Genomic DNA, 11,549 nt, shown 5'->3' on the forward strand with positions numbered 1-11,549 from the left:
TATTATTATTATTTTCCTTGATTGGTTATATTTTATATCTTATATTATGTACATCACTTGTAAACATTTGGTGGGAGAGGTGGTCTGGGTGTGTTTGTGGCATTGCGGTCATGTGTTGAATCACGTGACCGCTTTGTCACAACCACTCCGCCCCTGGTGCTTCCTTGTGTGCTGCTGACTGCTTGTGCCGGGTGGAGGCGGTGGCCGTTATGTGCATCTGGTGCTGCAGTCATGCGCTCTGTCACATGACCGCCGCATCATACTTGTTCCGCCCTTGGTGTTCTTACATGGCCTGTAGTGAGGTGTGGCCTTTTCGGGTTATGATGCTGTGGTCATGTGGTTCGTCACATGACATCTGCATCACACTAGCTCCTCCCTTGGCATGCCCTTACAGACTGCAGACTGGCTATTCCTCCGTAGCAGGGGCGGTGATAGTGATGCCTCTCTGATGCTGCGGTCATGTGTCGGGTCACGTGACCGAGGCATAATTCCGGGCCCGCCCCCGCCCGGTGCATGTGATACTGCTGATTGGTCCACAATACTTGAAGCTCCATATCCATTGGTGGAGGTGTTATTTAGGTTTTTAATTATCTCTCTATACACCTGTGTGAGCACTATAATAGGGGAGGGTTTGTCCATTGTTCCATATCCCCGGAAGAAGCCAGTTTACTGGCAAAACGGCGTTCGGTCAGGAGGTGGCTGAGAGATCGACACACCACTCAGGGTATACTCATTATCTTTTCTAATCACCAAGTCTTTTTATCCTCATATTTGCCTCCATTGCAGCATTGTTTGGGGCTTATTATTCTGAGGTGTCTTGGTGTTTACCACCTTGCATTCTTTTCCCTGCTTGTTGGTGTGCTGACCTCTCGGCCCCCCCTTGGGTCCTGTTCCTCATCTTTGTGTTCCACCTTTGTGCTGCCTTTTACCATCATGTATGTAATTGTTATGTGTTATAAATAATGCTTATCGATTTTCACTTTATGAAGATTATGGTTCAATTTTCTGCCGACCCTTTTTGAATATTAATAAAATAGAAAACTCCAGTCGTATTTTTGTCAATTGATATTTTGTTTATTTTGACGTGCGGCTTCAAAGTGACGTTTCGGCCCAGAAGGCCTTTATCAAACTGTGTGAAAATACCAATAGAGAAGTGACAATTACAATCTTGTGGACATATATACCAACACATGGTCTACACAATTCTACTTGGTATCCATAGGACAATTGCTCATACACAGATTCAATCGTACATGTGTATACAGTATTAGGATTAAGCAGGAGCTTAGTATAATATACAAGAAACAAGGAAAAAAAGGCAAAAAATTAAGAAAAAATTAAGAAAAATACATTAAATTAAAAAAGGGCATAAGAAAGAGAAATAGCATTATACTTAAATCAGCATCGCCAGTTATGGAAGTATATGGAAGCATATATGTTAAGGAGAAGCAATCAGTATTCTTGACCATGGTCTAAAGTTAATTTCAAATGTGGGTCCTATCTATAGGGGACACATGGAGGAGAGAAAGGATCGGTTTCTATATCAGCCTAACACAGATAGGTTATGGTGTGTTGAGAGGAATGGGTAGAATGGACCTGATGTATCTGTAGGCAGTCCTGATAGCAATGTGATATGGAGAGACTTACCCTCTGCCGCTGTGGGGAGCTGTGTCAATGTTTGCTGTGCAAGGCTTGGTGATAGCGTGTGTCCACACGCCTCTCTGGGGGATGCGCTCTACTTGCTGCTCAGCGCGTCTTTAAATAGCATGGGGGGGGGGCGTGTCGCTGTGTGCCGGGAGCGTGCGGTCCACCATGCGTTCCAAAGGTCACATGGTGAGGCGGATGTGGCGTGACGTGTGACCGGAAGTGCCCTGCGTTCCAGGGGAATCCGGAAGTGGTGCGTTCCACTACTAGCGTCCGGGTCTAGCCTTAGGTACTGATTCCTGGCAATATGTTGGATGTATGAACTAATCGCGATTAGGCCTAGCTTGATAGAGTACTATGGGTCATATATATAATGTCTCTGAGTGGATGGAAGTGTATGTTCGGAAACCAATCACAGGGTCTATTTACAGAATAGGGTGGGGCTTCTAGTTCTATGCCAGAAAAAGGATATCCAGCCATATGTCATAGCCCGACATTCATTATGCAACCTACGAAAAAGGAGAAGATACAGACGTGGACAAAATTGTTGGTACCCTTTGGTCAATGAAAGAAAAAGTCACAATGGTCACAGAAATAACTTTAATCTGACAAAAGTAATAATAAATTAAAATTCTATAAATGTTAACCAATGAAAGTCAGACATTGTTTTTCAACCATGCTTCAACAGAATTATGTAAAAAAATAAACTCATGAAACAGGCATGGACAAAAATGATGGTACCCCTAACTTAATATTTTGTTGCGCAACCTTTTGAGGCAATCACTGCAATCAAACGCTTCCTGTAACTGTCAATGAGACATCTGCACCTCTCAGCAGGTATTTTGGCCCACTCCTCATGAGCAAACTGCTCCAGTTGTGTCCGGTTTGAAGGGTGCCTTTTCCAGACTGCATGTTTCAGCTCCTTCCAAAGATGCTCAATAGGATTGAGGTCAGGGCTCATAGAAGGCCACTTTAGAATAGTCCAATTTTTTCCTCTTAGCCATTCTTGGGTGTTTTTAGCGGTGTGTTTTGGGTCATTGTCCTGTTGCAAGACCCATGACCTGCGACTGAGACCAAGCTTTCTGACACTGGCTAGTACATTTCTCTCTAGAATTCCTTGATAGTCTTGAGATTTCATTGTACCCTGCACAGATTCAAGACACCCTGTGCCAGACGCAGCAAAGCAGCCCCAGAACATAACAGAGCCTCCTCCATGTTTCACAGTAGGGACAGTGTTCTTTTCTTGATATGCTTCATTTTTTCGTCTGTGAACATACAGCTGATGTGCCTTGGCAAAAACTTCGATTTTTGTCTCATCTGTCCACAGGACATTCTCCCAGAAGCTTTGTGGCTTGTCAACATGTAGTTTGGCATATTCCAGTCTTGCTTTTTTATGATTCGTTTTCAACAATGGTGTCCTCCTTGGTCGTCTCCCATGTAGTCCACTTTGGCTCAAACAACGACGGATGGTGCGATCTGACACTGATGTTCCTTGAGCATGAAGTTCACCTTGAATCTCTTTAGAAGTCTTTCTAGGCTCTTTTGTTACCATTCGGATTATCCGTCTCTTAGATTTGTCATCAATTTTCCTCCTGCGGCCACGTCCAGGGAGGTTGGCTACAGTCCCATGGATCTTAAACTTATGAATAATATGTGCAACTGTACTCACAGGAACATCTAGTTGCTTGGAGATGGTCTTATAGCCTTTACCTTTAACATGCTTGTCTATAATTTTCTTTCTGATCTCTTGAGACAGCTCTTTCCTTTGCTTCCTCTGGTCCATGTCGAGTGTGGTACACACCATATCACCAAACAACACAGTGATTACCTGGAGCCATATATATAGGCCCAATGGCTGATTACAAGGTTGTAGACACCTGTGATGCTAATTAGTGGACACACCTTGAATTAACATGTCCCTTTGGTCACATTATGTTCTGTGTTTTCTAGGGGTACCATCATTTTTGTCCATGCCTGTTTCATGAGTTTATTTTTTTACATAATTCTGTTGAAGCATGGTTGAAAAACAATGTCTGACTTTCATTGGTTAACATTTATAGAATTTTAATTTATTATTACTTTTGTCAGATTAAAGTTATTTCTGTGACCATTGTGACTTTTTCTTTCATTGACCAAAGGGTACCAACAATTTTGTCCACGTCTGTATATGATTAGACATACATAATCAATCTTGTTATGCCATAAGTTAAACCCTCCATAGAACAAATCGGGATTTCATGTGAAACATTGTATTTCATAGTCTCTGTTAAGTCCCTGTCACTACCAGAGCTTTGAGACGTTCTCACAGCTCTGTGTCTCCACCCCTGTGATGATGTCACTTAGAGTTTGGAGGTGTTCTCACTGTTCTGTTTCTCCGCCCCTGTTGTGAGGTCTTTACTCCCAGCTGTCTCTCCTGATTTCCCTGCCTTTAAATCACCCCTCCTCCTATTGCAGGGCATGGATTATATTTCTCTTTTCAGTTGTAGCTCTGCCTTGAGTATCTTCACTTCTTTAGCTACTAGTTCCCTGGACCTGTGTTCTGCTGCTGCAAGCACTCCGGATATTGCCAGCGGCCCTTGGATCCGTCTTCTCTGCGGTTGCAGCTACATCAGCTAAGTGTGCAGACTTTGTTGTGTACCTGGTGATTTTCTGACTGGATCTGAGGTGGCCCCGGTTCCCTCCATATTCTGACCAGGGCATCGGTGGCCGTGCCCCTTCCACTATTGTAGGGGTTACAGGGCTCATCAGTCTAAGGTACGCGGGCATGCCTCGTTCCACCATTTGGATCCGGGCATGTGCTTTAGCAGCATAGGGAGAGTGTTGAGGGTCTGACAGGGGTCACCCTTTCTCTTCCCTAGTTTGGGGTCCGGTCAGTAGCTCTTCTTACTGTGTATGCTCTGGTTACCCTTAAACAGCCGTGACATTATAATCCACCAAAACCGTCCTTGTTGACATGGATCCGCTTTCTGACCTGGTTGACCGCATGCAGGGTCTTTCTTTGGAAGTAGCGGATCTCCGTCAATCTCTGACTCAGCTACAAGCATTGGGCTCTGCTCCGGCTCATGGAGTCTGTTGCGAGCCAAAGGTCTCACTTCCGGAAACGTTCTCCGGGGGCAGTGAGAATTTTGTTCGCTTCAGAGAGGCATGTAAACTCCATTTTTGTTTGTGTCCCCACTCCTCTGGTAATGAGGAACAGAGGGTGAGGATTGTCATCTCCCTGCTCAGAGGTAATGCTCAGACTTGGGCTTTTTCGCTACCATCAGGGGATCCTTCCCTTCGATCCGTGGAAAGGTTTTTTGTGGCCCTGGGGCAGATATATGATGACCCGGATCGTGTTGCTCTGGCAGAATCGAACTTACGTGTTCTATGCCAGAACAAACTGTCTGCGGAGCTTTATTGTTCTGAATTTCGGAGATGGGCAGCTGATTCAGGCTGGAATGATGCTGCACTCCGAAGTCAGTTCTGTCATGGTCTCTCAGAGGATTTGAAAGATGCCTTTGCTTTCCATGAGAGACCAACATCCTTAGAGTCTGCCATGTCATTAGCGGTACGCCTTGACAGGCGTCTAAGGGAAAGAAACAAGACCTCTCTGTCCAGCCATTGTCAGTCTAGGGGCAATGGTGCGGACTCATTCAGTATGCAGGGGTCTCATCCTGTCTCGCTCCCTTCTGAGGAGGAGCCCATGCAGCTAGGCCGACTTGCCCCTGATAAAAGAGGATTTAGTCCTCAGAATATGGTGTGTTTTTGTTGTGGGGGCATAGGTCATTTGGCAAATGTTTGTCCGTCTAGGAGATTCCTGACCTGTTCTAAGAGCGATAATAAGAGAAAAACCTCAAGAGGTAGATCATCAAGTTCTGCTTCATCTGCTACTTTGGGCAAAGTTGATGTGGGAATTGATGCTTTTCCTTTGACCTGCAGTTCCCGTTTTCTCCTGTCTGCCAGGGTGGCGCTAGAGAGCAAAGTCATTCCTTGTGAGATTTTTGTCGATAGTGGAGCGGCCGTCAATCTTATTGACACTCAATTTGTAGCCTTGCATGGTTTTCAGGTTTGTACATTAGAAAAGGATATACCTGTTTTTGCTATTGACTCTGCCCCACTCTCGCAGAGATCTCTGAAAGGCATTGTTCACAATATCCGGCTAGCTGTAGGTGACACTCATGTGGAGGAGATATCTTGTTTTGTCCTTAACGGATTGCCTTCTCCTCTAGTTTTGGGGCTACCCTGGCTCACTAGACATAACCCCACTATTGATTGGCAAGGAAGGCAAATAAATGAGTGGAGTGACTTTTGTAGAGAGAATTGTCTCACAGCCACTCTTGCAGAGGTGTCTACTAAAACTCTGCCATCATTTCTCTCTGATTTCTCGGATGTGTTTTCCGAGAGCGGTGTTCGGGAGCTACCTCCTCACCGGGAGTTTGACTGTCCCATTAACCTCATTCCCGGCGCCAAGCTTCCAAAGGCACGCCTCTACAATCTCTCACAACCGGAAAGACTCGCAATGCGAACCTATATCTCCGAGAGTCTCGAGAAGGGGCATATTCGTCCCTCAAAGTCGCCTGTTGCCGCGGGTTTTTTTTTGTTAAAAAAAAAAGATGGCTCTCTGAGACCTTGCTTAGATTTTAGGGAGCTGAACCGTATCACGATTCGCGATCCCTATCCCCTTCCTCTGATCCCAGACCTCTTCAACCAAATTGTTGGGGCCAAGGTGTTTTCCAAATTGGATCTGAGAGGCGCGTACAACCTGGTCAGGGTCAGAGAGGGGGATGAATGGAAAACGGCCTTTAATACCCCTAATGGGCATTTTGAGAATCTCGTTATGCCTTTCGGCCTGATGAATGCTCCGGCCGTCTTTCAGCATTTTGTTAATAGTATTTTTCTATCATTTAATGGGGAAATTTGTATTGGTGTATCTTGATGATATTTTGATTTTTTCCCCTGATGTTCAGACCCATCAGGATCATCTTTTTCAGGTCCTGCAGATACTGCGGGAAAATAAACTGTATGCCAAGCTGGAGAAATGTCTTTTTATGGTATCGGAGATTCAATTTCTGGGTTTTCTCCTCTCTGCTTCTGGTTTTCGCATGGATCCGGAGAAGGTCCGTGCTGTGCTGGAGTGGGAGCTTCCTGAAAATCAGAAGGCATTGATGCGCTTTCTGGGTTTTGCTAACTACTACAGAAAGTTCATTTTGAATTATTCCTCTATTGTCAAACCCCTTACTGACATGACAAAAAAGGGGACGGATTTTTCCTCTTGCCGCTGGCAATATCCGGAGTGCTTGCAGCAGCAGAACACAGGTCCAGGGAACTAGTAGCTAAAGAAGTGAAGATACTCAAGGCAGAGCTACAACTGAAAAGAGAAATATAATCCACGCCCTGCAATAGGAGGAGGGGTGATTTAAAGGCAGGGAAATCAGGAGAGACAGCTGGGAGTAAAGACCTCACAACAGGGGCGGAGAAGAGTCGCACAGAGAGTCGGTCTGTCTCCAGGTTATTTCGTCTCCACACTACTCGGTGGTCTTGGGGTACCCCTGGCTCCAGAAGCATAATCCGACTTTCGATTGGAGATCGGCCGAGATCCTCTCGTGGTCACCGCAGTGTGGGGCTAGTTTCATCCATGGGCCTGTCAAGTTGCTGTGTACTTCCTCGGACTCTCTGTTGACTCCTGAATACGAGGAGTACCGGGATGTATTCGATAAGGTGCGTGAGGTTGCCCTACCTCCGCACCGCCCATACGATTGTGCCATAGAGTTACAATCTGGTGCCGTTCCTCCTCGTGGCAAAGTCTATCCACTGTCGGTAGCGGAGAATGAGGCCATGAAGGAGTACGTGAGGGAGGCGCTTTCACGCGGACACGTTCGCAAATCCTCGTCCCCGGCAGGGGCTGGATTTTTCTTTGTGAAAAAGAAGGGCGGTGAGTTGAGGCCTTGCATCGATTACAGGGGTCTCAATCGCATCACGATCAAGAACGCTTAACCGATACCCTTGATTTCCGAGCTGTTCGATCGCCTCAAAGGGGCCACGGTCTTTACCAAACTCGACCTGAGGGCGGCGTATAACCTGGTAAGGATCAAGGCGGGCGATGAGTGGAAGACCGCGTTTAACACCAGGACCGGTCATTATGAATCCTTGGTTATGCCCTTTGGGTTGTGCAATGCGCCCGCAGTCTTCCAGGAATTCATCAACTATGTTTTCCGTGACCTGTTGCAGCAGTGTGTGGTGGTCTATTTGGATGACATCTTGGTATTCCTGAATCCATGGAGGGCCCACATTCTGGATGTCAGACGAGTGTTGCAACGGTTACGAGAGAACAAGCTGTTCGGTAAAGCTTGAGAATGCGGAATTTCACCGATCCCAGGTAACCTTCTTAGGTTACATCATTTCCGCTGAGGGGTTCCTCCATGGATCCTGAGAAGGTTTCGGCTGTCTTACAGTGGCCCCAGCCCAGTGGTCTTCGTGCCCTGCAGCGCTTTTTGGGCTTCGCCAATTATTATCGGAAGTTCATCAGGGACTTTTCCATGCTAGCCAAGCCTCTCACGGATCTGACCAGGAAGGGCAGTAATCCCCAGGTCTGGCCGCTCGAGGCCATCCGAGCTTTTGAGGCTCTAAAGTCCGCCTTTGTGTCGGCTCCGATTCTGTCGCATCCCAACCCTGGGTTGCCTTTTGTCCTCGAGGTGGACGCGTCTGAGACGGGAGTAGGCGCCCTTCTGTCTCAGCGTAGAACACCAGAGGGTCCTCTGCTTCCTTGTGGGTTTTACTCCCGGAAACTGTCTTCCGCGGAGTGCAACTATCAGATTGGTGACAGGGAGTTATTGGCCATCGTGCAGGCCCTTAAAGAATGGAGGCACTTGCTCGAGGGCTCGGTGGTTCCGGTTCTCATCCTGACGGACCACAAGAATCTGACCTACCTCTCTGAGGCCAAGAGATTGACACCACGTCAGGCCAGATGGGCTCTGTTCTTGTCACGTTTTAATTACGTGGTCTCCTACCTACCCGGTTCCAAGAACATCAGAGCGGATGCCTTATCACGGCAGTACTCCGAGCTGTCCGGGGAGGAGTCGATTCCGACTTCGGTCATACCTCCGAATCAGATCCTGGCCGCCATTCGCACCAGCCTGACCTCTCCCTGGGTGAGCAGATTTTGGCGGCTCAATCTGGTGCTCCCTCTGGGAGACCCAACGGCAGATGTTTTGTGCCTGAGGAGTTGCGCACTCGGTTGTTGCGAACCTACCATAACTCCAAGGCCGCGGGGCATCCTGGAAAGAATCAGCTGTCCTGGGCTGTTTCACGTCTGTTCTGGTGGCCTTCTCTACGTTCCGACATCGCCGCATATGTAGCGGCATGCTCCGTTTGTGCCCAGAGTAAGTCCCCTCGGCACCTTCCGTTGGGCCTTTTGCAACCCATAGCCACCGGGGAGCGTCCATGGTCACACCTGGGGATGGATTTCATTGTGGACCTCCCTGCATCCCGAGGCCATACGGTCATTCTCATGATTGTGGATCGGTTTTCCAAAATGTGCCACTGTGTTCCTCTCAAGAAGTTACCCTCTGCACAAGAGTTGGCCTCGATTTTGCCAGGGAGGTCTTCCGGTTGCACGGTTTGCCCAAGGAGATTGTGTCGGATCGGGGGAGTCAGTTTGTGTCCAGGTTCTGGCGCGCCTTTTGCTCCCAGTTGGGGATTCATCTCTCTTTCTCCTCGGCCTACCACCCTCAGTCCAATGGGGCCGCAGAACGATCCAATCAGGCCTTGGAGCAATTCCTTCGTTGCTATGTCTCCGATCACCAAGACAATTGGGTTGACCTCCTGCCTTGGGCTGAGTTTGCCAGGAACACGGCGGTGAACTCTTCCTCTGGGACGTCTCCCTTCATGGCCAATTATGGGTTCCAACCTGCCGTGTTACCGGAGGTATTCTCTCCCCAGGATATTCCGGCTGTGGAGGATCACCTTTCCGTCCTACGTGCTTCTTGGGTACAGATCCAGAGGTCCCTTGAGGTCTCTGCGCAGCGCCAGAGACTCCAGGCTGATCGCAGACGAGCGCCCGCTCCTTCCTACCAGGTCGGAGACCGCGTATGGTTGTCCACCCGCAACCTCAACCTTCGAGTGCCCACTCCCAAGCTGGCGCCTCGCTTTGTTGGTCCCTTCCGAGTGCTTCGCAGGGTAAACCCGGTAGCCTATGCCCTTGCGCTTCCTCCTGGCATGCGGATCTCCAACGTGTTTCATGTCTCCCTGTTGAAGCCACTGGTGTGTAATCGTTTCACTTCCTCGGTTCCTCGGCCTCGTCCGGTCCAAGTGGGCAATCGTGAGGAGTATGAGGTGAGCAATATCCTGGACTCACGCCTGGTCCGCGGTCGGGTGCAGTTTTTGGTCCATTGGCGTGGTTATGGTCCAGAGGAGCGTTCCTGGGTTCCCTCCGCAGATGTCCATGCTCCTGCCTTGCTCCGAGCCTTCCACGCACGCTTCCCTCAGAAACCGTTCCTTACTCCGCGGAGGAGGGGCCCTTGAGGGGGAGGTACTGTCATGGTCTTACCTTCTTGTTCTCCTTCGTTTGACATGTGCTGGCGGCCATCTTGGTTTCTGGGTTTCTTGTAGCCTCCCACCCTGCGGCTTCTCCTTCCCACTGGGAGGAGCTGGATGCCTAGCTCATATATATAGGAGGTCTGTGGCTTCAGTTCCTTGCTTGGTCCTCCTGTGTTCACATGCTTCTAAGACTGCTGCTGCTTCTGGTTCCTGATCCTGGCTCGTCTGACTACCCGTGGTTCCTGATCCGGCTTCGTCTGACTACCCGCTGGTTCCTGATCCGCTTCTGACTACCCTGCTGGTTCCTGATCCAGGCTTCGTCTGACTACCCTTCTGGTTCCTGACCTCTGGTTCGCAAGACCCTGCTTCGGTTTAGCCATCCGTTTGGACTTTTGCTTACAGCTTGATTTTCAATAAAGCCTTCTTATTTCCATCTCTTGTTGTACGTCTGGTTCATGGTTCCATGACAGAACCTTTGTCTTGGAATGGTTATGTGGGGCCAATATCCGCCTTGACTAGAAGATCTCTTAGGTTCTTGGGTCGACGTATGCAGGCTAAAATGGGATTCCTAATTCTTCTACTGTGGGAAGGCTTTTGTAAGATGGACCAATGATTTCTGATACTGTTCAACATTTTTTTATTGGTGGGATGGTAGGTGTGCACGAATGTATACGGTTGAGTTTGGTTTTTGGTTTCCCTAGTGGTGGTGGTCTCGTCCCTAAGGAGATGTTCTGGATACCCTCTCTCTTTAAATCTATCTTTCATCTCAGTGAGGCGGGTTTGTAGTTGTGTTGCTAGACGTGACAATACGTTTGATCCTTTTTATTGGAGTTAGGGAGAGATTTTTTGGTATTCAGTGCGTGGAAACTTTTATAGTGGAACAGGTTGTTGCGGTCTGTTGGTTTCTGATATAGGTCTGTGGAGAGGGTGTCTGCTGAGTTTTGGTGACTGTTGTGTCTAGGTACTTAATGGATGTGGGGTCAGAATGAATGGTGAACTGTAATTCCTGATATATGCTGTTGAATATGAGTGGAAGTCATTCAAGGACTCCGGTGGAGCCCCTCCATAGCAAAAATGTCATCGATATAAACGTTTTTCACACGAGGACATTTCCGAAAAGCGGCTGTCAGGGTAGATAAAGGATTCCTTGAACTCGGCATGTAACATTTGCATATGGAGGGGCTACGTTGGACCCATTGCGGTCCCCTGGCACTGTAGATAAAGGTGACTTCCAACTCATATCTCAACAGCATATATCAGGAATTACAGTTCACCATTCATTCTGACCCCACATCCATTAGTTTCCTAGACACACACAGTCACCAAAACTCAGTCAGACACTCCGCAGACCTATATCGGAAACCAACAGACCGCAACAACCTGTTACACTA

The sequence above is a fragment of the Bufo gargarizans genome, chromosome 1, assembly GCF_014858855.1.
Source record: "Bufo gargarizans isolate SCDJY-AF-19 chromosome 1, ASM1485885v1, whole genome shotgun sequence".
NCBI classification, from domain to species: Eukaryota; Metazoa; Chordata; class Amphibia; order Anura; family Bufonidae; genus Bufo; species Bufo gargarizans.